The sequence below is a fragment of the Triticum aestivum genome, chromosome 7B (genome assembly GCF_018294505.1).
Source record: "Triticum aestivum cultivar Chinese Spring chromosome 7B, IWGSC CS RefSeq v2.1, whole genome shotgun sequence".
Classification (NCBI taxonomy): Eukaryota; Viridiplantae; Streptophyta; class Magnoliopsida; order Poales; family Poaceae; genus Triticum; species Triticum aestivum.
Window position 1 is genome coordinate 605283269 of NC_057813.1, and position 25614 is coordinate 605308882.

The following is a 25614-nucleotide window of genomic DNA, read 5'->3' on the forward strand; positions in this document are numbered from 1 at the left end:
TCCTTAGAATGATTGCTGCGATTATTGATATGAAGGAAGGAAATATTAGATTCCAATTTCCCTTAAAGAAAGGCATGGAGCACTTTCCAAGAAAGAAAGTCAAATTACCTTATGAATCTATCATCCGTGCTACTTATGAATTTAGTGCCAAAGATGGCACTCGTTAGACCTATATTCGCTTTTATGCCTAGCTAGGGGCGTTAAACGATAGCGCTAGTTGGGAGGCAACCCAATTTTCTTTATGTTTTTTGTTTTTGCTCCTGTTTAGTAATTAATATTGCATCTAACTTCTGTTTAGATGTGTTTTTATCTTTTAATTAGTGTTTGTGCCAAGTAGAACCTATAGGATAAACTATGATGATAATTGATTTGATTCTGCTGAAAAACAGAAACTTTGCGCTCACAAGAAAAAATTCAATAAATCACATAAACGTGCTTTTGCATTGATTATTTTTGCTGCTGATCAATAGACAAATTTTACAGTACTTCCTATTTTAGTAGGATTTTTAGAGTTCTAGAAGTTTGCGTTAGTTACAGATTGCTACAGACTGTTCTGTTTTTGACAGATTCTGTTTTTCGTGTGTTGTTTGCTTATTTCAATGCATCTATGGCTAGTAAATTAGTTTATAAACCATAAGGAAGTTGGAATACAGTAGGTTTAACACCAAAATAAATAAAGAAGGAGTTAATTGCAGTACCTTATGTGGTGATTTTTTTTCTTTCACTAACGGAGCTTATAAGATTTCCTGTTGAGTTTTGTGTTGTGAAGTTTTCAAGTTTTGGGTAAAGCTTTTATGGACTATGGAATAAAGGGTGGCAAGAGCCTAAGCTTGGGGATGCCCATGGCACCCCAAGATATTCAAGGATAGCCAAGAGCCTAAGCTCGGGGATGCCCCGGGAAGGCATCCCCTCTTTCGTCTTCGTTCATTGGTAACTTTACTTGGAGCTATATTTTTATTCCCTACATGATATGTGTTTTGCTTGGAGCGTCGTGTATTATATTATTCTTTGCTTTTTAGTTTTCCACAATCATCCTTGCTGTACACACCTTTTGGGAGAAGCCTATTTGATTAGAATTTGCTAGAATACTCTATGTGCTTCATTTATATCTTTTGAGCTTGATAGTTTTTGCTCTAGTGCTTCACTTATATCTTTTAGAGCACGGTGGTGTCTTAATTTTGAAGAAATTGCTAGTCTCTCATGCTTCACTTATATTATTTTGAGAGTCTTTTAGAACAGCATGGTTTTTGCTATGATCATAAAGTTGGTCCTAGAATGATGAGCATCCAAGTTGGGTATTATAAAAACTATCATAGAAAGTGAATTGGATGCTATGATCAATTTGATGCTTGATAATTGTTTTGAGATATGGAGGTAGCAATATTAAAGTTATGCTAGTTGGGTGATTATGAATTTAAAGAATGCTTGTTTTGAAGTTTGTGATTCCCGTAGCATGCATGTATGGTGAACCGCTTTGTGATGAAGTTGGAGCACAATTTTATTTATTGATTGTCTTCCTTATGAGTGGCGGTCGGGGACGAGCGATGGTCTTTTCCTACCAATCTATCCCCCTAGGAGCATGCGCGTAGTGCTTTGGTTTTTGACGACTTCTAAATTTTTGCAATAAGTACATGAGTTTTCTTGATTAATGTTGAGTCCATGGATTTTACGCACCCTTTCACCCTTCCACCATTGCCAGCTCTCTTGTGCCGCACAACTTTCGCCGGTACCATACACCCACCATACTCCGTCCTCAAAATAGCCACCATACCTACCTATTATGGCATTTCCATAGCCATTCTGAGATATATTGCCATGCAACTTTCCACCGTTCCGTTCATATGACACACATTACTTTTGTCATATTGCTTTTTTGCATGATGATGTAGTTGACATCGTATTTGTGGCAAGGCCACCTTCATAATTTTCATACATGTCGCTCTTGATTCATTGCATATCCCGGTACACCGCCGGAGGCATTCATATAGAGTCATATCTTGTTCTAGTTTTGGGTTGTAAATCCATAAAAGTGTGATGATCTTCATTATTAGAGCATTGTCCTTGTGAGGAAAGGATGATGAAGGCTATGATTCCCTCACAAGTCGGGATGAGACTTCGGACTTTACAAAAAGAAAAAAAAGCCAAAAAGAAAAAAAAATGGCCAAAGAAAAGAAAAAAAAAGAGAAAAAGAAAAACGGAAAAAGAAAAAAAATACAATGAGAGAACAAGAGAGAAGGGACAATGCTACTATCTCTTTTCCCACACTTGTGCTTCAAAGTAGCACCATGATCTTCATGATAGAGAGTCTCATATGTTGGCACTTTCATATACTACTGGGAATTTTTCATTATAGAACTTGGCTTGTATATTCCAATGATGGGCTTCCTCAAAAGTGCCCTAGGTCTTCATGAGCAAGCGAGTTGGATGCTCAACCACTTAGTTTCTTTTGTTGAGCTTTCATATATTTATAGCTCTAGTGCATCCGTTGCATGGCAATCCCTACTCACTCACATTGATATCTATTAATGGGCATCTCCATAACCCGTTGATACGCCTAGTTGATGTGAGACTATCTTCTCCTTTTTTGTCTTCTCCACAACCACCATTCTATTCCACATATAGTGCTATGTCCATGGCTCACGCTCATGTGTTGCATGAAAGTTGAAAAAGTTTGAGATTATTAAAGTATGAAACAATTGCTTGGCTTGTCATCGAGGTTGTGCATGATTAAATACTTTGTGTGCTGAAGATAGAGCAACAGCCAGACTACATGATTTTGTAGGGATGACATTCTTTAGCCATGTTATTTTGAGAAGACATGATTACTTTGATTAGTATGCTTGAAGTATTACTATTTCTTTTATCAATATGAACTTTTATTTTGTATTCATTTGGATCTGAACATTCATGCCACAATAAACAAAATTACATTATTAATTATGCTAGGTAGCATTACACATCAAAAATTCTCTTTTTATCATTTACCTACTTGAGGACGAGCAGGAATTAAGCTTGGGGATGCTTGATACGTCTCCAACGTATCTATAATTTTTGATTGTTCCATGCTATTATATTACCCCTTTTGGACGTTTATGGGCTTTATTTTACACATTTATATCATTTTTGGGACTAACCTACTAATCGGAGGCCCAGCCCATATTGCTGTTTTTTGCCTATTTCAGTATTTCGAAGATAGGAATATCAAACGCAGTCCAAACGGAATGAAACCTTCGGGAGCGTGATTTTTGGAATGAACGTGATCCGGAGAGCTTGGAGTGCAAGTCAAGAAGCTGCCGAGGAAGCCACAAGATAGGAGGCCCCCCCCCTATAGGGCGTGCCCCTGTCTCGTGGGCCCCTCGGGCGGCCACCGACGTACTTCTTTCTCCTATATATACCTACGTACCCCGAAAACATCCAGAAGCACCACGAAACACAATTTCCACCGCCGTAATCTTCTGTATCCGCGAGATCTCATCTTGGAGCCTTCGCCGGCACTCTGCCGGAGGGGGAATTGACCACCGAGGGCTTCTACATCAACATCCTTGCCCCTCCAATGAGTTGTGAGTAGTTTACCACAGACCTACGGGTCCATACTTATTAGCTAGATGGCTTCTTCTCTGTTTTTGGATCTCAATACAATGTTCTTCCCCTCTCTTGTGGAGATCTATTCGATGTAAACTCTTTTTGCGGTGTGTTTGTCGAGATCCGATGAATTGTGGGTTTATGATCAAGTTTATCTATGAATAATATTTGAATCTTCTCTGAATTCTTTTATGTATGATTGAGTTATCTTTGCAAGTCTCTTCGAATTATCAGTTTGGTTTGGCCTACTAGATTGGTTTTTCCTGCCATGGGAGAAGTGCTTAGCTTTGGGTCCAATCTTGCGGTGTCCTTATCCAGTGACAGAAAGGGTTGCAAGGCACGTATTATATTGTTGCCATCGAGGATAACAAGATGGGGTTTATATCATATTGCATGAGTTTATCCCTCTACATCATGTCATCTTGCTTAATGCGTTACTCTATTCTTATGAACTTAATACTCTAGATGCAGGCAGGAGTCGGTCGATGTGTGGAGTAATAGTAGTAGATGCAGGCAGGAGTCGGTTTACTTGTTATGGACGTGATGTCTATATACATGATCATGCCTAGATAATTTCATAACTATGCGCTTTTCTATCAATTGCTCGACAGTAATTTGTACACCCACCATAATACTTATGCTATCTTGAGAGAAGCCTCTAGTGAAACCTATGGCCCCTGGGTCTATCTCTTATCATATTTGGTTTCAATCTACTTCTATTTGCATCTTTACTTTTTGCATCTATATTATAAAATACCAAAAATATATTTATCTTATCATACTTTCTTTATTAGATCTCACTTTCGCAAGTGGTCGTGAAGGGATTGACAACCCCTTTATTGCGTTGGTTGTGAGTTCTCAGTTTGTTTGTGTAGCTGCGTGGGATTTTTGAGGAGCCTCCTACTGGATTGATACCTTGGCTCTCAAAACTGAGGAAAATACTTACGCTACACTTGCTGCATCACCCTCTCCTCTTCGAGGAAAACCAACGCAAACTCAAGACGTAGCAGTTATGCATGCGTGCGCAGTTTCCACTATATTCTCCTAGAGATTAAGCTTGAGCAGGGACTAGTAAACGTCTTAGACTCGAGACGAAAAGATCCCGAGGACTATGTAGACATGTTTAAAATGCTCGAGAAGTAAGTTGAATTGATCATTATCGCACCATATCGGCAACTTTGTTCATTTCATGATATCAATTAATTGTTTTCTTTGTCTCGCAGGATTTGGAATGTATTCACCGCACAAGTTTCGGGACTGCCGTGGGATCTGCGATGGAAATACCTGAAAGTAAGTACTACTAGCTAGCTAGTTCCGTGCATCTCCCATTGATTCTAGCTACTTTAATCATTGCCATTTATAATGCTTGATTATCAGTTTGATAGACCTCTAATTCTCGTAAAGTGCTTGTGGCAGGAAGCCGGAAATAATTATTATGGATACTACGTCTGCGAGTTCATCTACAACGCGACGACCAAGAATAGGTGGGGCTACTCTAAAAGACAATATGAATTGCGTAAGCAAAATCACAAGTTTATTTTATTACCATCATTTCTGTTGAATTTCATTCATATATATGTATTGACCCCCTTATTCAAATTAGGTGTGGGAGATGCGGAATGAACTCCTACCACAAGATCGCATGCGAGCAATTCAAGAGGAATTGGTTGGATTCTTTCTTGACGACGTCATCAATAAATCCGGAGAATACCACAATGCATGTGGAAGTTGAGTTCATATGTTAGGATATTGTAAGAGTTCATATATATATATATATATATATATATATATATATATATATATATATATATATATATATATATATATATATATATATATAGGGAAAATAGATACTACCACCTAGTGGTAACTACCACCTAAGAATCCACCGTCGATCTTCCGTGCTTAGATCTGAGTTTTTTTTCTTAGAATGCTACAGAATTTTAACGGTCTAGGTTCCACACGACCCGTTTGGTGTTATTACTAATTATTTTTTGTTTAATTGGTGCCTATCCACGGCGTATTGGTGGCCATCGCTTATCCAAGAATTTGAATGCATCTATCTATTCGTCGTTCTTATCCGGCTACTAACCAAAACTGTTCTATTTTCTCCCCCTACCATTTTGCCCGGCCATACTTCCCTCAACGACTGGAGACAGCGGATCGGCGTCGTCGCCGTGACTCTCACTGGCTGGACGGCGAAGCGTCGTCATGATTATTCTTATGCCACATCTGAGGCAGTAAAACCACGGCTGGCCGACGTCGTCCTGAGTACCACGCAAGTCAAGGTGAACATGAGCTGCATGCTTCCATGCTCCGTCGCTTTCTCTTTCAACTCTCATGTCTATTGCTTCATGTGGATCAACAGGTTACGAGCAACGGCAGGGAGTAGTGCGTTGAAGCGACACGACATGCACAAAGTTGATCGATGTTCGTCGGCGACTTACGGGTGACTGTACGGCGACGGAGACGGCAACCAATGTTGTTCCTGAACATGCGACATTACTCACTGCCATCAACGATGATGACGAGCCAAACCCTGCAACGTTGTCGATCGCCGTCGACGGTAGCGGCGCCCGCGTGCACGACCCATGCTCACGAACTGCTAGATCCAATAATGGCGGTTGTATGATGCGTGATATTCTTTTGCACTTGAGAGAAATCTACGGTTACATTCCTACCAAAGAACGATGTATAGTTTTTGGGTCTCTCATCCACATCCACCTAGGCAATATTTGAGGATCAATCACAGACTGGAGTTCATGAATTTATCAACGAAGAAGTTTATTTTTTGATACACAGGATCCATCCTCATTTTTTTGATACTACATACTACTACTCTGTGTATAAAATACTATATACTACATACTATATGTATACCCCATACATTTTATATATAGAGATACACATATATACTAGTACTTACGAGTTGGTACGTAAAGCCTGCCTTGAATTTACTTGATGGAGATCGGCCAGCAGCATACATACGCCATTTAAGATATATTCCATAATTTGTATTATACATTTGTTTGTAGTACAATATACTCCATACTTCCTTGAAAGGAAAGTACTCCATACTTTTTTTACATACTATACACTCCCTACGTTCTAAAAATATTACTCCACTCTATATACTCCTTTGAGCGCATACTATATACTCTATACTCTAAAAAATGGCACCACATTCTTTTTAAACCCATTCTACGCTCTTTTTACATATATTCTGTGCCACTTTCTGGATATACTCTTTTTTGGATGAATATACTACTCAATATTTAATTCAAAAAAGTTATATGGTATTTTCAGAATTAAAAAATTATATACCCCAGTTTCAACAGAAAATACACATATACTCCATATTACAACTAAGAGCAGTATGTATACTTCCATACAAACTAGAATATTATGTACACTTACCAAGAAAAAAGAGAGTAGTATGTACACACCATACAACAAAAAAGAGTATACTACTTACACAATACTACCTTTTGGGGTACTATTTTATACGCTAAGATATTTCACGCAAAGTTTGTCAATACATACTCCATACTCCAATAATTATATGTATGTTGGAAAACTCCATACTACAAGCATACATGAGTATACTCGAAGTGTTTAAAAGTATTATATTCTTTACTATATTGTGTAGAAAATCTAGAAAAGATAATGTTCCAACGTTGCCTATTTAACGAAAACAACTCTGACTAGAAAATTTCCCTCCACCTAACAAGAATAATCAGCATCTCGTTCGCATCCTTATATCTCATAGACAAGTTGTTGTACGTAACCAAGATTTTCTGGACACCGTGGCCAATAATTTAGGAGGTAGTTGAACCAGCGCGTCATTAGCTGCCAGATTATTTTAATGTAAAAACTGAAGTTGGTGCCTATCAGATTACGTAGCACCCGTTAACCTACTCGTCGACCCGGTTGAGGGAGGGGGAGGACACGTGGAGTGCAGCTAGCTAGGTGATAACTACCGGTGCTTGTAGATAAAATTTGTCATATATATATGGCCAGTACCGTTGGTAAGATATACAAAAACTTGTTGTTCGACCAATCTCTCGGAGAAGGAGAGGTCAATCACTTCTCTCTGTATATGCTCATGACGATCTTCTGTACTTAATAGTTTACTTCATTTGCTTACTAGCTAGCTAGCGTGTCGAGTCCTCTCTATACGTAGCGTCGACCAAGCACGAAGATAAGAGAAGACACTTCTCTCTATTAGCTAGCTAACACAATATATGAAACCCCTAAATTAACTCTACAAAACCCGCCAACCACCCCCCCCTTCAGAAAAAAAACAAAAAACCCAGCCCCTGAAATGCTGACGCGTGGAAGCCTTTTGGTCCCGGTTGGTGGCACCAACCGGGACAAAAGGCCCCCCCTGCCTGGGCAAGCGGCAGCGGCCACGTGGAGCTCCATCTGTCCCGGTTCCTGGGCGAACCGGTACTAAAGGGACAGGGCTTTAGTAACGATCCTTTAGTCCTGATTTGGGAACTGGGACAAATGGCCCTCACAAACCGGGGCGAATGGGGGTTTTTCTAGTATTGCTCATTGAAAACTAACAAACTGTGATCTCATTCATTGAAAACTTAAATTTCCAGTCTATGTAAGAGATTTGTTTAGCAAGTTCACATACTCAACTATCATTTAATCTTCTGTGATTGCTGACACTCATGTCGTACTTATGGAGCAAAAGTTTCAGTAAAACACATAGGAAGATGGGAGCTTATAGCTCCACCTCTCAACTTATTTACCTTGAGGGTAATGTCAACAATAATAATTCATGATCACCTACATCCAACTGGATAGATGTGCCTGGATCTTTCCCCACCACATGATGCTTGAGAAAAATAAAAACAGAATAGAGAAGAACATTATTGACTCTTGCATAAAAGTAAACACATAAAGTAAAAGAGAGGCCCTTCACAGAGAGAAGCAGAGGTTGATATGAGCTTTTTATTTTTGGACGTGCAAGCTCTTAATGCAAAGGAACATCACTTTATATTGCCCCTTATGATGGCAACCTTTATTATGCAGTCCATCGCTTTTATTTCTTAACCATCACAAGTTTGTACAAAGCTTATTTTCCCTTACAATAAAAGATCATACACATTTAGGAGCAGCTTTTATTGCTTTTTTGCACCGGTGATAACTTACTTGAAGGATCTTATTCAATCCATAGGTTTATATGGTGGACTCTCAAGACATAAAACTAAGTTCAGGGGTTATTGGATGCTCAAGTAGTATCTCTACTCAGTGAGAATTTTGTCTAGCAAAAGATTATGAGCAAGCACCACATGTTAAGGATCCAGGATAATATAACTTCTATGTGAATATAAGCAGAGATACTCATTATGTTGTCTTCCTTGTCAAATGTCAACCATTTGACATAGAATATTTAATGAGGGCTCACAATCATAAAAGATGTCCAAGGTAGTATATTTATATGTAATGAAGATTGGGATCTTGATTTTGGAACACACCTACTACACACGCTAGTGTCGTCCCTATTTGACCACTACCCCCTCCTTGCAAACAACAGCGGTCCAAAGAGATCAAAGTCCTTCCGTTTGCAAAACTTTTGGATCAAGATGCCTAGTTTCAAAGAGGTTGTTCAGGAAGCCTAGAGCAAGAATATTAACCACTGTGACCCATACCATATCCTCTTTCACAAGCTAAAAGAGACCAGCCAAAAATTGAGAAGATGGAGCAAGACAATCTTCACGCACTCTAAGGTTCAAATACACATGGCTCTGGAAGTTATCCTTTGTCTGGATGTGGCTCTAGAACTCCGCCCTCTCAGCGTTGGTGAGCAAGATCTACGGAAACGTCTTAAGCGGAAGGTGATTGACTTGGCCATTTTGGAGCGTGCATGGAAGCGGCAAAGCTCGAGAATTACCATCCTTAAAGATGGAGATGCCAACACTCATTTTTCCACCTCCGGATGAATCATACAAGAAGGAAAAACTTTATCCACCACCTCAAGCACAACAATGGATGGGTTACGGCTCATGACCATAAGAAGTCCATCATTCAACATCATTTTGTGAAGTTCATCAAGCGCGGTCTACCGCGCCACACCGATTTCAACTAGGGCATTATCCCAGTGCCTGAGTGTGGTCTCTCAGATTTGGGAGCGGCCTTCATGGAGGAGGAGGTGAAAAATGCGATTTTTGATCTTCCTGATGACAAAGCGCTAGGGCCCGATGGCTTCACTAGGGCCTTCTTCAAGGATTGTTGGGATATCATAAAAGGTGAGATTATGCTTGTGGTCAACCACTTCTCCAACTTGCACTCTGAGCACTTGTAATGGCTCAACTCGGCAAACATTGCTCTCATTCCAAAGAAGGATGGGGCGGAATGCATCTCGGACTTTCACCCCATTAATTAGCCTCATACATGCTTTTGCGAAGATCGTTGCTAAGATGATGGCTACCCGATTGGCCCCCATATGCATGCCCTTGTCTCTAACGCGCAGAGTGCCTTCATAAAAAAGAGAAGCATCCATGCATGACAACTTTATGTATGTCAGAAATTTGGCGAGAAAGTTGCATCGTAGGCGCAACCCACACTTTTGTTCAAGCTAGATATCAAGAAGGCGTTAGACTCTGTGTGCTGGGAATATCTCATGGATCTTCTCCAACACCTACGCTTCCCAGTCAGATTTTGGGATTGGATTTTGGCTCTGCTTTCCAGCGTCACCTCGAGAGTGTTGATCAATGGTGTGTTGGGCGACCCTCTGAAGCATGGATGTGGCCTTCGCCAGGGTGACCCGGTGTCCCCTCTTTTTTTGTCCTTGCCGTTGATCCACTCCATCACCTTCTCAGCAAGGCAACTGCACAAGGGCATCTGCATCCTCTATGTGGGAGAAACCCAACCGTTTGTGCTTCACTTTACGCCGATGATGCCGCCATCTTTGTCAAACCACTTAAGGAGGATGTTCAATTGCTGGCTGCAACTCTGGCTTCATTTGGAGAAGTGACCGGTCTTCTCAATAATTGTGCCAAAAGTCTTGTAGCTCCTATCCAATGTGATGGCATCGACCTAGATAGCGTTCTTCATGCTTTCCCAGTGATCCGTTCCTCATTTCCAATGCGTTATATTGGTCTTCCTCTGTCTGTCAAGCGTCTCAAGAGAGTCCATTTCCAACACCTTGAAGATAAGATTGCGGGCAAGCTTCCCCCATGGCAAGGGAGACATGTGGCTGCTGCAGGTCCAGTGGCTCTTGTCAAGGCTGTTCTAGCGGCCATCGCAATATATCATCTCACTCCCCTTGACATCCCAATGTAGGACCTTCAGAAAATTGATAGCATCCGGCGTGCATACCTTTGGGCGGGAACGGACAAGGTTTCTGGAGGGAAATGGAAGGTGAACTAGGATCTCGTCTGCAAACCAAAGAGCAAAGGCGGCTTGGGGTGGTAACCCTGAAGACATTTGCTAAGTCCCTAAGACTTCGATGGTTATGGTTCGAGTGGACGGATAGGAGCAATCCCTGGATAGGCATGGAAGTGCCATGCTTAGATGATGACCGCCATTTCTTTGCAGCTGCCACTATGGTCACTGTTGGGAATGGAAGGATGGCCATGTTCTGGAATTCTTTATGGCTACAAGGCTTGCGCCCGCGTGACATAGTGCAGGGTCTCTTCGATATCTCTCGCAAGAAAAACTCCTCGGTGTAGCAAGCTATGGCCGGCAACCAGTGAATAGCAAACATTGACAGCACCAATGGTCTCTCCCTTGTGCACATCCAGCAGTTTGTTAGCCTTTGGGACAAACTAGTAGCAGTTGCCCTCGATGACGACATAGGAGACTCGATTATCTGGAAGTTCATCAAAGATGGGGTTTACTCGGCATCCTTGGCCTACAAGGCCCAATTTGAAGGTCACACCACTTCGGATCTCGTCCACTCTGTGTGGAAGGTGTGGGCCCCTCCCAGGTGCATTTTTTGTGCTTGGCTTGTTCTTCAAGATAGGATTTGGACTTCGGACCGATTGAGCTGCCGTTGTTGGCCCAATTGCGGTCTCTGTCCTCTTTGAAAACAAGCCCAAGAAACCGCGGCTCACCTGCTCTACCAATGTTGATACACCATGTGAATTTGGAACGACATCCTTTCGTGGTTTGGCTTGCACCATATCATTACATTGGCTTGGGCGGTGAGAGCCTCGATCAGAGAATGGTGGATCGGTAACGTTTAGATTCGTCTCGGCTCTCCGAAGGCGCTTGCCTCCCTCATGATGCTCATTTCTTGGGAGGTTTGGTCCAAACGCAATGCTAGAGTCTTTCGCAACTTGGCGGTACCTTCCATGGTCATCATCCGCAAAGTCAAGCAGGAGGTGTCTTATACAGGCTTTAGCTGGAGCGAAACATTTGGGTGTTGTAATGCTGCGAGAGTGGTCCTTTTATTTGCCGCTTTCTGGCTTCTGTCTAAAACCTTCTCTCTTAATCAATGAAATGGCAAGGCTTTTGCCTTGTTTCAAAAAAAAAATCTTAAATGGAGTAATCTCTCTGAGAGATGACGAAAAAAGAGGTAAAACCTGGAATTACTCCAGTCTTCCTTCATGAATGATGAAACTGTGAGGACGAGCTAATAAAAAACGAAGTTTTTCTTATGTAAGCCATGAGAAGACTTGGCGTTCAGGTCCTAATCAATAAACTTATTTAGGCTGCATTACACTAACCAAACCCAACGTGCTGGCGCTGGATGCTGGGATCTGACACCAGCTCAGAGCGTAGACATGAGCATTTACAAATCTTATCTGCATGCCCAAGTTTCGTAGGTGTGCGTTAGTCATGAACATGCTAACTCTATGATCCACGTCACCACTATCTGACATCTCAAAATTCCTGAAATTTCGACAATTTCGAGGGGGAGGGGGCGCATTTTTTGCCTTTCGTTAAAAAGAAATCGCACATGGGTTAGCTGTGTACTACACTCTGCTTTATCTAGATGTTTAAATTTATTTATTTTTTGAATTAAAACAAAAATTTCGGTGATTTGTCCGAAACAATTTCAAAATTTTCAAAATTTTGGAAATTTCATACATTTCGAGGGTGAGCGAAGTTCTTGCCACTTCGAAATCGTAAACTATGCCCTATTGTACTTGCTTTTATGCATGACCATGTACGTAAAGCTCCAGACAAGGATGCATTAACTGTAGGACATCTATAATGATCACTGTCATGTCTTGCATCATGTTGGAATCATAATAAAGAAAGGAAGACCTTATGAGATCTCATCAAGGACTTGCTATTTTACAACTAGCCTCTTCAAGGTCCTTATAATTTAGCGCAAACAAACTGGTAGCATCTTGATGCGATCCAATCCTTCACATGCGCTCCAGATAACCAAAATGGAATCAGCAGACTAATTGAAATCCACATCCATTGGTTAGCTTATACTCACTCCGTAAACAAATATAAAAGCGTTTAGATCATTAATTTAGTTATCTAAACGCTTTTATATTTCTTTACAGACGGAGTACAACTTATTAACTAAAAATAGTAAGACATGAATTTACTTGATTGACTGCGATCCAATCTGTAGATCCAAACCAAGGTTAAGCTAATGCAACCATGCAAAAGGGTGTGCGCTGTATGAATGCTCGTCTGGTGCCTCCAATAGTACAGATGTCGGAAACAAGCCATGTACGGTGCCTCCAACCCTAATGATCACCGTCATGCCTCACGTCGATCTTTAACCATAATAATACAAAGGAAGACCTCATGAGATCCCATCAAGGACTTGCTTATTTATAACTAGTCTCTTCAAGGTCCTTCTAATTTACCTTCTTTTTAGAAAAGGAGGATGACCCCGGCCTCTGTATCTGGGCGATGCATACGGCCACTTTATTAATTATTCTCACAAGACCTTACAAAATCAATATAACAGTAAGACTAAAGCCGCCGTCTAAGCAATAAACTGTCGCTACACCTATCCATTTGATGAAGGGGCGCAGATAGCCTGGGCCTAATACCAAATAGACAGCGCAGCCAAGCCTAATATGTAAGACCTGAGACCCCAACCTAGCCACTTGGCGGGTCTAGGGCACACACTGGTCCGGCGTGCTCTCAGAGGCCGCCGCCGCCAACTGCAACCGCTCCATCTTCAGAACTGTACTGATGCATCAACCTTGTTCGGTCCAGCTATCGTCGACGCCACCACGGCGCCCAATGACACCTCTTCCCTGCGGCAAATAGCTGAACACGTCGCGGTCGCCACTGATATACCTTAGCGCCATGTTGCCAAGTATCACCAGCCGACACAGCTTTAAGTCCTTGGAGGATCTGTCGAGCGTAGCACCTGCCGACCAGGCATGACCAAGCGTAGCACCTGTCGGTCAGACATGAATTGACATCTCCACCGAAGTTCCATGCAAGACGAAGTCGCTCCACCTCCCGCCTCTGACTTCCAGCGTTGCTCCACAAATGATGCTCCCAAGAGAGAAACGACACCGTAGTGCCGCCATCGTCCGATCTGAAACACCAGATCCTAGGGTTTCCCCGGTGCAGCACGAGTGCGTCGACAATAGTTACACGACGATGCCTTCATCAAGGTAACGTCGAAGAATGCCGCCATCACCTGTCGCCGGCTCGGTTTTCACCGACAACCATGTCTCCCCAACTCGCAGCCGGGACTAGATGATGGATCTCGAGATCCAATCACCAAGCTTCTGGTCGGCCACCGCCGACGAAGAAGATGACCACCACCACTGGCTACACTGGCCAGAACAGATCTACCATGGGTGCCGCCAGGCAGTCCACCAGGCCCTCAACGCCACCGCCGATCTAAAGCCAAATGACATGCCGCCGAAGACCGTATCACGCCGCCGCCCGATCCAGGCTAGCCGCAGCAGCAGCCGCCCGTGGCCTGAGGCAGGGCCGACCGCCGCCGCGGTCAAAGCCAATGCCGTCGCTTGTAGATCGGCCGCACCTCCATGCATGTTGGGGTCCCGCCACCCTTGAGACGCGGGAGGGAGGAAAAGCCCCGCCACCGCCGTCGGTCTCCGGGCTTAAGCCGGCGGCGTCCTCCGGCGGCGACGGGAGGAGGAGAAGAGGATGGGCTAGGCCCCGGCGGCGGCTAGGGTTGGAGTCCTTGTGTTGTCCGGAAAACAATTAGGCAAATCCTCTCTTGTTGCAGTACGATGTGTCGACGTCTGCAGGGGCAACCCGAGTACGCTGGGCTTAAAGCGTTCTAATTTACTGCAAATGAACTGTTAGCATCTTGATGCGATCCGATCCTTCACATCTGCTCTAGTTAAACAAGATGGAATCAGCGCATTAATTGGAATCCACATCCATCGCATAGTTTATACTACTTGTTAACTAAAACTATTAAGACTTGAATTTACTTGATTGACTATGACCCGGTCTGTAGATCCAAGCCAAGATTAAGCAATTGCAACCATAAGTAAGGGCGTGTACTATATATGGATGCTTGTCTCGGGCTTCCAACTGCAGAGATGCCGCAAACTGTTCAAGTATTCTACAGATCAATGGCTACTTGGTCAGTCAACTTGGAGATCAATAATATTTCTAGATTATTTTATTGAAAACCTAATATTTCTAGTCTAATACTCCCTGCGTCCGGAAATACTTATCCGAGGAATGGATGTATTTAGATGTATTTTAGTTCTAGATACGTCCATTTGTATCCATTTCTATGACAAGTAGTTTCGGACGGAGGGAGTAGTAGGTTAGGGGTATTTATACGCAACTGCTACTTTGAGAATTAGGAAAGTTAATTCCTCTTCCGCCCCACGCCATGGCCAAGGTGGCAACAGCGCCACCGGCCATGTTTGAAACAGCTTTGACTTATGCATAATAAGCCGGCTGTGTAGATAAGCTCCAGACAAGGATGCATTAGACATCTGTAATGATCACCATCATGTCTCACATCAAGCTAGAACCATAATAAAAGAAAGGAAGACCTTATGAGATCCCATCATGGACTTGCTTATTTATAACTAGTCTCTTCAAGGTCATCCTAATTTACTGCAAATGAACTGTTAGCATCTTGATGCAATCCGATCCTTCACACTAAAATGGAATCAGCATATTTCTTGGATCCACATCCATTTGGATTGACCCACGGCGCTGTTTTTCATCACCATGATTAAGTTGACGAGTATACAATAAATGCGGGTGGCATGTCAAGCTGGAATCAGAATAAAAGAGAAGACCTGATGACTTGAGGACTTGCTTATTTATAGTTAGTCTCTTCAAGGTCCTTCTACTTTACTGTAACCGAACTATTAGCATCTTGCGATCCCATCCTTCACATGCGAGATGACAGAGAATTTTTTTCGGTAACATGGTGTGCTTAATCATAGCTGATAAAATAATTTGGGGACAGTGTTTATTAGCCCAAAGGCAAGATATATAGTGCAATATGTGAGGATGTGAATTGGCGAAATTGATCATGCATGCACATGGTGCACATAAATAAAAACGAGACGTAAAATGGAAGTGGCAGCGGTTAGTGGTCATCGCTCCATTGGAGATTTGCATGTTTGGTGAGGTGGTGTCTGGGAGCTCAATCCCATGTGGCATGATTGTAGCAAACAGCTACTTAGTGCTCCGGCGGTACCTTGGTAGAGTATGGCTTGAGAACACTGTGAACAAGAATTAGAAGGATACCTCACTCGTTGGCATAGTGAATCTCTTTAGAAACTTTACTCCTTAAATAAAAAGCTGTAAAACACACACAGAACAGAGAGTTGTGTGATGGGAATCTGCAAGATTAGATTGGTCACGACACAAATTAGGGGCAATTTTTTGTGTGGAGTTACTCAAAAAGCAAGGCAACAACTTACCAAGTAGGTGAAAAATTATGAATACTATTTCTAAGGAAGACCTTACTGAACATGGAGCCGGAAACATAATAATAATAAACCAAGGAAGACCTTACGAGATCCCATCAAGGACTTTCTTATTTGTTACTCCCTCCGTCCCTCATAATGTAAGACGTTTTCGACACTATTGTAGTGTCAAAAAGCGTCTTACATTATGGGACGGAGGAAGTACTAGTCTCTTCAAGGTCCTCCTAATTTACTGCAAATGAGCTGTTAGCATCTTGATGCGATCCGAACCTTCGCACCAAAATGCAGTCAGCACATTAATTGGGATCCACATCATACATAAGGGCGTGTACTATATGGAGCTTGAATTCACTTGATTGACTGTGATCTGATCTATAGATCCAAGCCAAAACTAAGCTATTGCAACCATACATAAGGGCGTGTACTATATGGAGCTGTGCCTCCAGCTGTAGAGATGCCGATATAGATCAAAGGCTAGTTTGTCGTCAAGTTGGAGATCAACAGTATTTATTTCTAGATCTGGATATGTGGACGTATAGCTGAAGCTTTGAAGGAGAGTTATAATTCCTCTGCCATCGTGCCATAGCCGTGAAGACCGCAACAGCGCCATTGGCCCATGTTTGAAACAGCTTTGACTTCTGCATAAGCCGGCTGTGTAGATAAGCTACAGACAAGGATGCATTAGACATGTGTAACGATCATGTCTCACGTCGAGCTAGAAACATAACAAAAGAAGGGAAGACCTTATGAGATCCCATCAAGGACTTGCTTATTTATAACTAGTCTCTTCGAGGTCATCCTAATTTACTGAAAATGAACTGTTAGCATCTTGATGCGATCCGGTCCTTCACACCAAACTGGAATCAGCACATTTCTTGGATCCACATCCATTTGGATTGACCCACGTCGCTACAGACAAGGATGCATCAAGTCTAGGACATCATTAATGATCGCTGCCATGTCTCACGTCGACCTAGAACCATCATAAAAGAAGGGAAGACCTTATGAGATCCCATCAAGGACTTGCTTATACTAGCTAGTCTCTTCAAGGTCCTAATTTACTGCAAATGAATTGTTAGCATCTTGATGAGATCCAATGCTCCACATGTGAGGTGACAGAGATAAATGTTTCTGGAAAACATTGTGCTCAATGTCTTTTTTTTTTGAAAAGGAGGTTAAGACCCCCGGCCTCTGCATCAATTGATGCATACGCCATCTTTATTTATTATTCAACATAGGTCTAACAAGAACATACATCAAGCCACCCGAAGCCACCACTCACATCTACAAAACTGGATAATGTTGAGTGCTCTCACTCGCCATATCTAAAACCGGTGTCGTCGTCGATCCATCCACATAGCGTATCGGAACCCACAACCGGTGCAGCAGACCTAAAGCGTACACCACATGCACATGTTTTAGACGCCGTCATCATCATCTAACCGCTGGCCATCTTTAGGAGAGAGATCTGCATCATCCTTGCCGGTCCATCCATCTGTCGACGCCACCACAGCGCTCAACGGCGCCACCGCCCCGCGCACGTCCGTCTAGGCACGAAGATTCTGGAAGATCTGTCGTGCGTAGCACCTGCCGAACAGACATGACACAACGTAGCACCTGACGGCCAGACATGACTTGACATCTCCACTGAAAGCTCCGTGCAAGACGAAGCCACTCAACCTCCTGCCTCTGTTTTCCAGCTCTGCTCCCAGGAGAGAAAATGACACCGTAGTATGGCCATCGTCCGATCAGGAAGACCAGATCCTAGAGTTTTCCCTGGAGCAGCACGAGTGGGTCGACAGTAGTTACACGATGATGCCTCCATCAAGGTAACGACGCAGAACGCTGCCATCGCCTGCCATCAGTTCGGTTTTCACTAGCAACTATGTCTTCCCGACTTGCAGCCAAAACTAAATGGTGGATCTCGAGACCTGACCATCCAGCCTTAGGCCGACCACCTCCGAGGGAGGAGATGGCCACCAGCGCCAGCAACACCGGCCAGATCAGATCTGACCAGAGGCGCCTCCAACCAGTCAACCATGGCCACATCCCCTCCTGATCAGCCCTCCCCATGAAGCCGTCGGAGCAGCGCCGAACCGCCGGGAAAGACAAAGACCGAAGGGCAATCTCGCTCCACCGGTCCCTCCAGACCGCGGGGCTGCAGCCTAGATCCCCGCCGTCCCCATCACCGGTGGTGCCCGGGCTTAGCCGGCGCACGTCTCTGGGGACGAGAAGTGAGGAGAGGGGGAGGGGGCGGCGACCGGGGCGCTGGGGTTGGCCCCCTGATCGCCCTGGAGGAAGCGATACGAGGGAGCCCCTTGGAGCGCAGGGGTAGGCCCTGCAGAATAAGAGCGATGGTGAGTAAAATAATTTGGATACCATATGTTCATGAGCTGAAAGGAAGAGGGCATCCATCGGTGAATTTGTTCAACATGCACATGAAAAAACATGATTATTTTTCTATCAAGGGTGAATTTTATTAAGTCAAAATGAAGCATCTATGGGATACAAACACATTGAGCACACACCTAGCCTCCGCATAATTAGCATGCACATAGAAAATACCAATGCACACACACATAAAAATCACACCGACAACTAGCAAAGTCATACAAAACCAAAGCTATGCTTTGATAGAGTAAAAATATCTGAAGCAATCAAAATAATGCCCAGCAAGCTACAAAATGACCATATCCGTACCAAGGAACTCTTGACATCACAAGTATAGCGAGAAGGCTTCTCCAACAACAACATCTTCAAGAAGGGAATGCGGCTCAAGCGATGTCATCGCTAGATACGACCACCAAAGGCTAAATCTTGGGTCCTCACCCTGATGAACAAGTTTGACAAACTCCGAGCAATGCCCTCAACGATGATGGCGCCTTCGGTGTCATTCTCCCTCCCGGGGGCAATTTTTTGGAGCAAGTGTTGGCTGGAGGGGACAAGAGGGGGAGCCGTGTAACATCTACCCAAGGTCGACAGCGGATCTTGGCGGCCTGGCGCGTGGAATTTCAGCAATGGGCAAAGATGGATACTTGCAGGATGGTGGCATTATTTCGCGCTGTGGTGGCATCGACAACAGGTTTGGCAAGGTCGATGTATCGGTACCTGCTCTGGAGATGGATCGGTGGAAGACGACGGTGGAGGCCTCTGAGGGTGCGTTGGACTGGTGTGTGCCCCAGACCTAGAAATGTGGCTTGGTTGGGGCCTCAGGCCTTAGATGTTAGGCTTTGGTGCGATGTCTATTTGGTATTCGGCTCGGACAATTGGCACCCCTTCATCAAGTGGATAGGAGTAGTGACAAATGTTGCCAAGATGGTAACCTCGGACTACCTGGTGTATTACTTTATAAGATCTTTGTGAATAATTAATAAAATGGTTGCATGCATCGCCGAGATGCTGTGGCCGGGGGTCATCCTCCTTTTAATAAAAGGACACAAGAAACATCACCATCGCCAACTATAAAAAAATAGGGTTAGACCTCAGGTTTTCACCCCAAAATCCAAGACAGGTACATGAGAAGCACCAACATATCAATGTCATCTTGTGTAGATGTCACAACTTCCCATGATACTAGCAGCTACATGGATAGCACGGTCTTGACGTGAGATACCACACAAATGAAGACCATATTTGCAGAAGCAGGCAATCGAGCCGTGAAAAGAGCCGGTAGTCACCAAAGGCTCCGTATACCGAAGGTTGTCATCACCCATTGTGATGAATATTAGTAGAGGAAGGGCACCGGTACCGTCAAAATCCTAAGTCGAAACGCTCTGGCAATCCCCCGCCGTCTTCATGCTTCACCACCTTACATGACATCAAAATCAGTCAACCAAACATAATCGTTGCTGCTGCCGAATCTAAAGATTCCAGATCCTTTATCCGGTCGGGACAATTACCTAGCACCATAGGACCACACTATCACTTGCCCGCTAAGAAGAGAACAACCATATTAGGACGTGGCAGGGCAACGTTGCCGCTCGTGTACCTGCAGAAGGGATCGTGGTCACCGACATATCACCACCATAGATCATTGACCCGGCCAGAAATCCTTCGCCGCCTCTGCACATCCATGTCCTCTGCCTCAAATCATCGTCCAGAGACCGCACCTCCGGAATGATGCCACCCAACGCTGAATTAGGATCGTTCTATGATCTCTCAAGGCGCAGTTGCAATGACCTCGAGTACCATGCCGACGAGAAGTGGCCACCATGCTGCCCGACGTCGCCGCGCACCAGATATGGGCCACAGCCCACCCAACAGCACCCACCACCATGAACACGCCCAGTCGTGCCCTCCCGGCATCCCAGCCCAGCATGACAACGCCTCACCTCTGTGTCAATCCGTCTATTGCCCCATCACCACGCTAGCCTCCCCGTGAGCAAAGATCACAAGAAACGCCCTACGACCACTTTCCCTGGCGCCAAAGTTGTCAGAATCGTGACTCAAGTCTTAGAATCTTACGGCCATATGATCCAAACTAGCACCTCCGATTCTACGATTTTGCTCATAGAATCTAAGATTCTATACTATCCTGGTAGTTATCATTCTACGATTCACGATCCTATCAACGGAGCTCCGATCCGATTCAGAATCTAGATTTTGACAACCTTTCCTGGCGCCCACCCGGGATTTGCCGGCAGCCCTCCGATCATGGTGCGCTGAGAGGAGATGTGGGAGGAGGGCCTAGCAGCAGCAGCGGCTAGGGTTCCCCCATGTCACCAAGTGCTGCCACACAACGCACCACCATACCCTGCTTCCTCCCTTCCTCTTCCATTAGTACCCCCCCCCCCCCCGCGCTGGCGGTCGAGGGGCCCCAATCTTAGCCGCCAGTCACTCCCCCTCCCATCCCTTCCCTCCACCACCATGGAGGAAGCCGCCAGGCTAAGCCCAGGCGGCCGATGACGGTGGCGGAGGAGCCTCTCCTTCTCGCGCGCGAGGGAGCCGCGGTGTGCTACGTCTTGAGCTTGCGTTGGTTTTCCTTGAAGAGGAAAGGGTGATGCAGCAAAGTAGCGTAAGTATTTCCCTCCGTTTTTGAGAACCAAGGTATTAATCCAGTAGGAGGCTCCTCAAAAGTCCCATGCACCTACACAAACAAACAGGAACCTCACAACCAACGCAATAAATGGGTTGTCAATCCCTTCATGGCCACTTGCGAAAGTGAGATCTGATAGAGATAATATGATAAGATAAATATATTTTTGGTATTTTATGATATAGATTGGAAAAGTAAAGATGCAAATAAAAGTAGATGGTAAACTTGTATGATAAAAGATAGACCCGGGGGCCATATGTTTCACTAGTGGCTTCTCTCAAGATGGCCTAAGTATTACGGTGGATGAGCAAATTACTGTCGAGGAATTGATAGAAAAGCGAATAATTATTAGATTATCTAGGCATGATCATGTATATAGGCATCACGTCCGTGACAAGTAAACCGACTCCTGTCTGCATCTACTATTATTACTCCACGCATCGACCGCTATCCAGCATGCATCTAGAGTATTAAGTTCATAAAGAACAGAGTAACGCATTAAGAAAGATGACATGATGTAGAGGGATAAACTCATGCAATATGATATAAACCCCATCTTTTTATCCTCCATGGCAACAATACAATACGTGCCTTGCTGCCCCTGCTGTCACTTGGAAAGGACACCGCAAGATTGAAGCCAAAACTAAGCACTTCTCCCATTGCAAGAAAGATCAATCTAGTAGGCCAATCCAAACTGATAATTCGAAGAGACTTGCAAAGATAACTTAATCACACAGAAAAGAATTCAGACGAGATTCAAATATTTTTCATAGATAAACTTGATCATAAACCCACAATTCATCGGATCTCGACAAACACACCGCAAAAAGAGTTACATCGAATAGATCTCCAAGAAGATCAAGGAGAACTTTGTATTGAGATTCAAAGAGAGAGAAAAATCCATCTAGCTAATAACTATGGACCCGAAGGTCTGTGGTAAACTACTCACAACTCATCGGAAGGGCCTTGGAGATGATGTAGAGGCCCTCCTTGGTCGATTCCCCCTCCGGCGGAACACCGGCGAAGGCTCCAAGAGGGGATTTCGCGGATACAGAAGGTTACGGCGGTGGAAATATTTTTCGTGGTGCTCTTCGATATTTTCAGGGTACGTAGGTATATATAGGAGGAAGAAGTAGGTCGGTGGACGCTCGAGGGGCCCACGAGGGTGGGGGGCGCGCCGGGCACCCTTGTGGCCGCCTCCTCTATTGCTTAATGTCCACTCCAAGTCCCCTGGATCACGTTTGGTCCAAAAAGATCACTCCCTAAGGTTTCATTCCGATTGGACTCCATTTGATATGCCTTTTCTTTGAAACACTGAAATAGGCAAAAAAAACAGCAATTTGGGCTAGGCCTCGGTTAGTAGGTTAGTCCTCGGTTAGTAGGTTAGTCCCAAAAATGATATAAAAGTGTAAAGTAAGGCTCATAAACATCCAAAACGGGTAATATAATAGCATGCAACAATAAAAAATTATAGATACGTTGGAGACGTATCAAGCATCCCCAAGCTTAATTCCTGCTCGTCCTCGAGTAGGTAAATGATAAAAACAGAATTTTTGATGTGGAATGCTACCTAGCATAATTCTTAATGGAATTTTCTTTATTGTGGCATGAATGTTCAGATCCAAATGATTCAAAATAAAAGTTCATATTGACATAAGAAATAGTAATACTTCAAGCATACTAACTAAGCAATCATGTCTTCTCAAAATAACATGGCTAAAGAAAGTTCATCCCTACAAAATCATATAGTTTGGTCATGCTTCCATTTTCGTCACACAAGAATGCTCTCATCTTCACACCCCCGATGACAAGCCAAGAAATTGTTTCATACTTTAGTAATCTCAAACTTTTTTCAACCTTCACGCAATACATGAGCGTGAGCCATGGATATAGCATTATGGGTGGAATACAATATGATGATGGATGTTGTGTGGAGAAGACAAAAAGGAAGAAAGTCTCATGTTAACGAGGCTGATCAACAGGCTATGGAGATGCCCATCAATTGATGTCAACATGAGGAGTAGGGATTGCCATGCAACGGATGCACTAGAGCTATAAATGTATGAAAGCTCAACAAAATAAACTAAGTGGGTGTCAATCCAACTTGCTTGCTCACGAAGACCTAGGGCATTCTGAGGAAGCCCATCGTAGGAATATACAAGCCAAGTTATATAATGAAAAATTCCCACTAGTATATGAAAGTGACAACATAAAAGACTTTCTATATGAGGAGCATGGTGCTACTTTGAAGCACAAGTGTGGAAAAGGATAATAACATTGCCCCCTTTTATTATTATTATATTTTTCTATTCTTTAGCCTTTCTTTTTTTTCTTTTTCTTATTTTTATTTGGGGACAATGCTCTAATAATGATGATCATCAGACTTCTATTTATTTACAACTCATGAATTACAACTCAAAACTAGAACAAGATATGACTCTATATGAATGCCTCCGGTGGTGTACCGGGATGTGCAATGAATCAAGAGTGACATGTATGAAAAATTATGCATGGTGGCTTTGCCACAAATACGATATCAACTACATGATCATGCAAGGAAATATGACAATGATGATGCGTGTCATGATGATGAACGGAACGGTGGAAAGTTGCATGGCAATATATCTCGGAATGGCTATGGAAATGCCATAATAGGTAGGTATGGTGGCTGTTTTGAGGAAAATATAAGGAGGTTTATGTGTGATAGAGCGTATCGTATCACAGGGTTTGGATGCACCGGTGAAGTTTGCACCAACTCTCAAGGTGAGAAAGGGCAATGCACGGCACCGAAGAGGCTAGCAATGATGGAAGGGTAAGAGTGCGTATAATCCATGGACTCAACATTAATCATAAAGAACTCATATACTTATTGCAAAAATCTACAAGTCATCAAAAACCAAGCACTACGTGCATGCTCCTAGGGGGATAGATTGGTAGGAAAAGACCATCGCTCGTCCCCGACCGCCACTCATAAGGATGACAATCTAAGAACACCTCATATTTCAAATTTGTTACACAACTTTTACCATATGTGCATGCTACAGGACTTGCCAACTTCAACATAAGCATTCTTTAAATTTATAATCACCCAACTAGCATGACTCTAATATCACCACCTCCATATCTCAAAACAATTATCAAGTATCAAATTGATCATAGCATCCAATTCACTGTTCTAAGAGACTCTCAAAATAATATAAGTGAAGCATGAGAGATCAACAATTTCTTCAAAATTAAGCCACCGCCGTGCTCTAAAAGATATAAGTGAAGTACTAGAGCAAAACTATCTAGCTCAAAAGATATAAGTGAAGCACATAGAGTATTCTAATAAATTATAATCAAGTGGGATTCTCCCAAAAAGTGTGTACAGCAAGGATGATTGTGGTAAACTAAAAAGCAAAGACTAATATCATACAAGATGCTCCAAGCAAAACACATATCATGTGGCGAATAAAAATATAGCTCCAAGTAAAGTTACCGATAGACGAAGACGAAAGAGGGGATGCCTTCCGGGGCATCCCCAAGATTAGGCTTTTGGTTATCCTTGAATATCTTGGGGTGCCATGGGCATCACCAAGCTTAGGCTCTTGCCACTCCTTATTCCATAGTCCATCAAATCTTTAGCCAAAACTTGAAAACTTCACAAGAGAAAACTCAACAGGAAATCTCATAAGCTCCGTTAGTGCAAGAAAGAAAAACAACCACATAAGGTACTATAATGAACTCATTATTTATTTATATTGGTGTTAAACCTACTGTATTCCAACTTCTCTATGGTTCATACCATACACACTAGCCATAGATGCATCAAAATAAGAAAACAACACACGAAAAACAGAATCTGTAACTCTCGAATACTCCTTCAACTCTACAAATCCTACCAAAATAGGAAGTCCTGGGAAATTTGTCTATTGATCTACAGAAAAAAGAATCAATGCAAAAGCATGTTTCTGTGAATTACTAAAATTATTTTCGTGCGTGCAAAGTTTCTGTTTTTCAGCAGAATCAAATTAACTATTACCATAGGTTATCCTATAGGTTCTACTTGTCACAAACACTAATTAAAACAAGAAAACACATCTAAACAGACGGCAGATGAAAAATTTATTACTAAACAGAAGCAAAAACAAAAAAAACAAAAAAATTGGGTTGCCTCCCAACTAGCGCTATTGT

General features: G+C 43.2%; 1 long non-coding RNA gene across 1 annotated transcript; it reads left to right on the forward strand.

Annotated features, from left to right (window-relative positions):
* Nucleotides 1–5669: 5669 nt before the first annotated feature.
* On the forward strand, nt 5670–6331 carry LOC123155857 (uncharacterized). Its single transcript, XR_006477647.1, has 2 exons — nt 5670–5870; nt 5951–6331. It is a non-coding gene; the product is annotated as an uncharacterized lncRNA (long non-coding RNA).
* Nucleotides 6332–25614: the final 19283 nt, after the last annotated feature.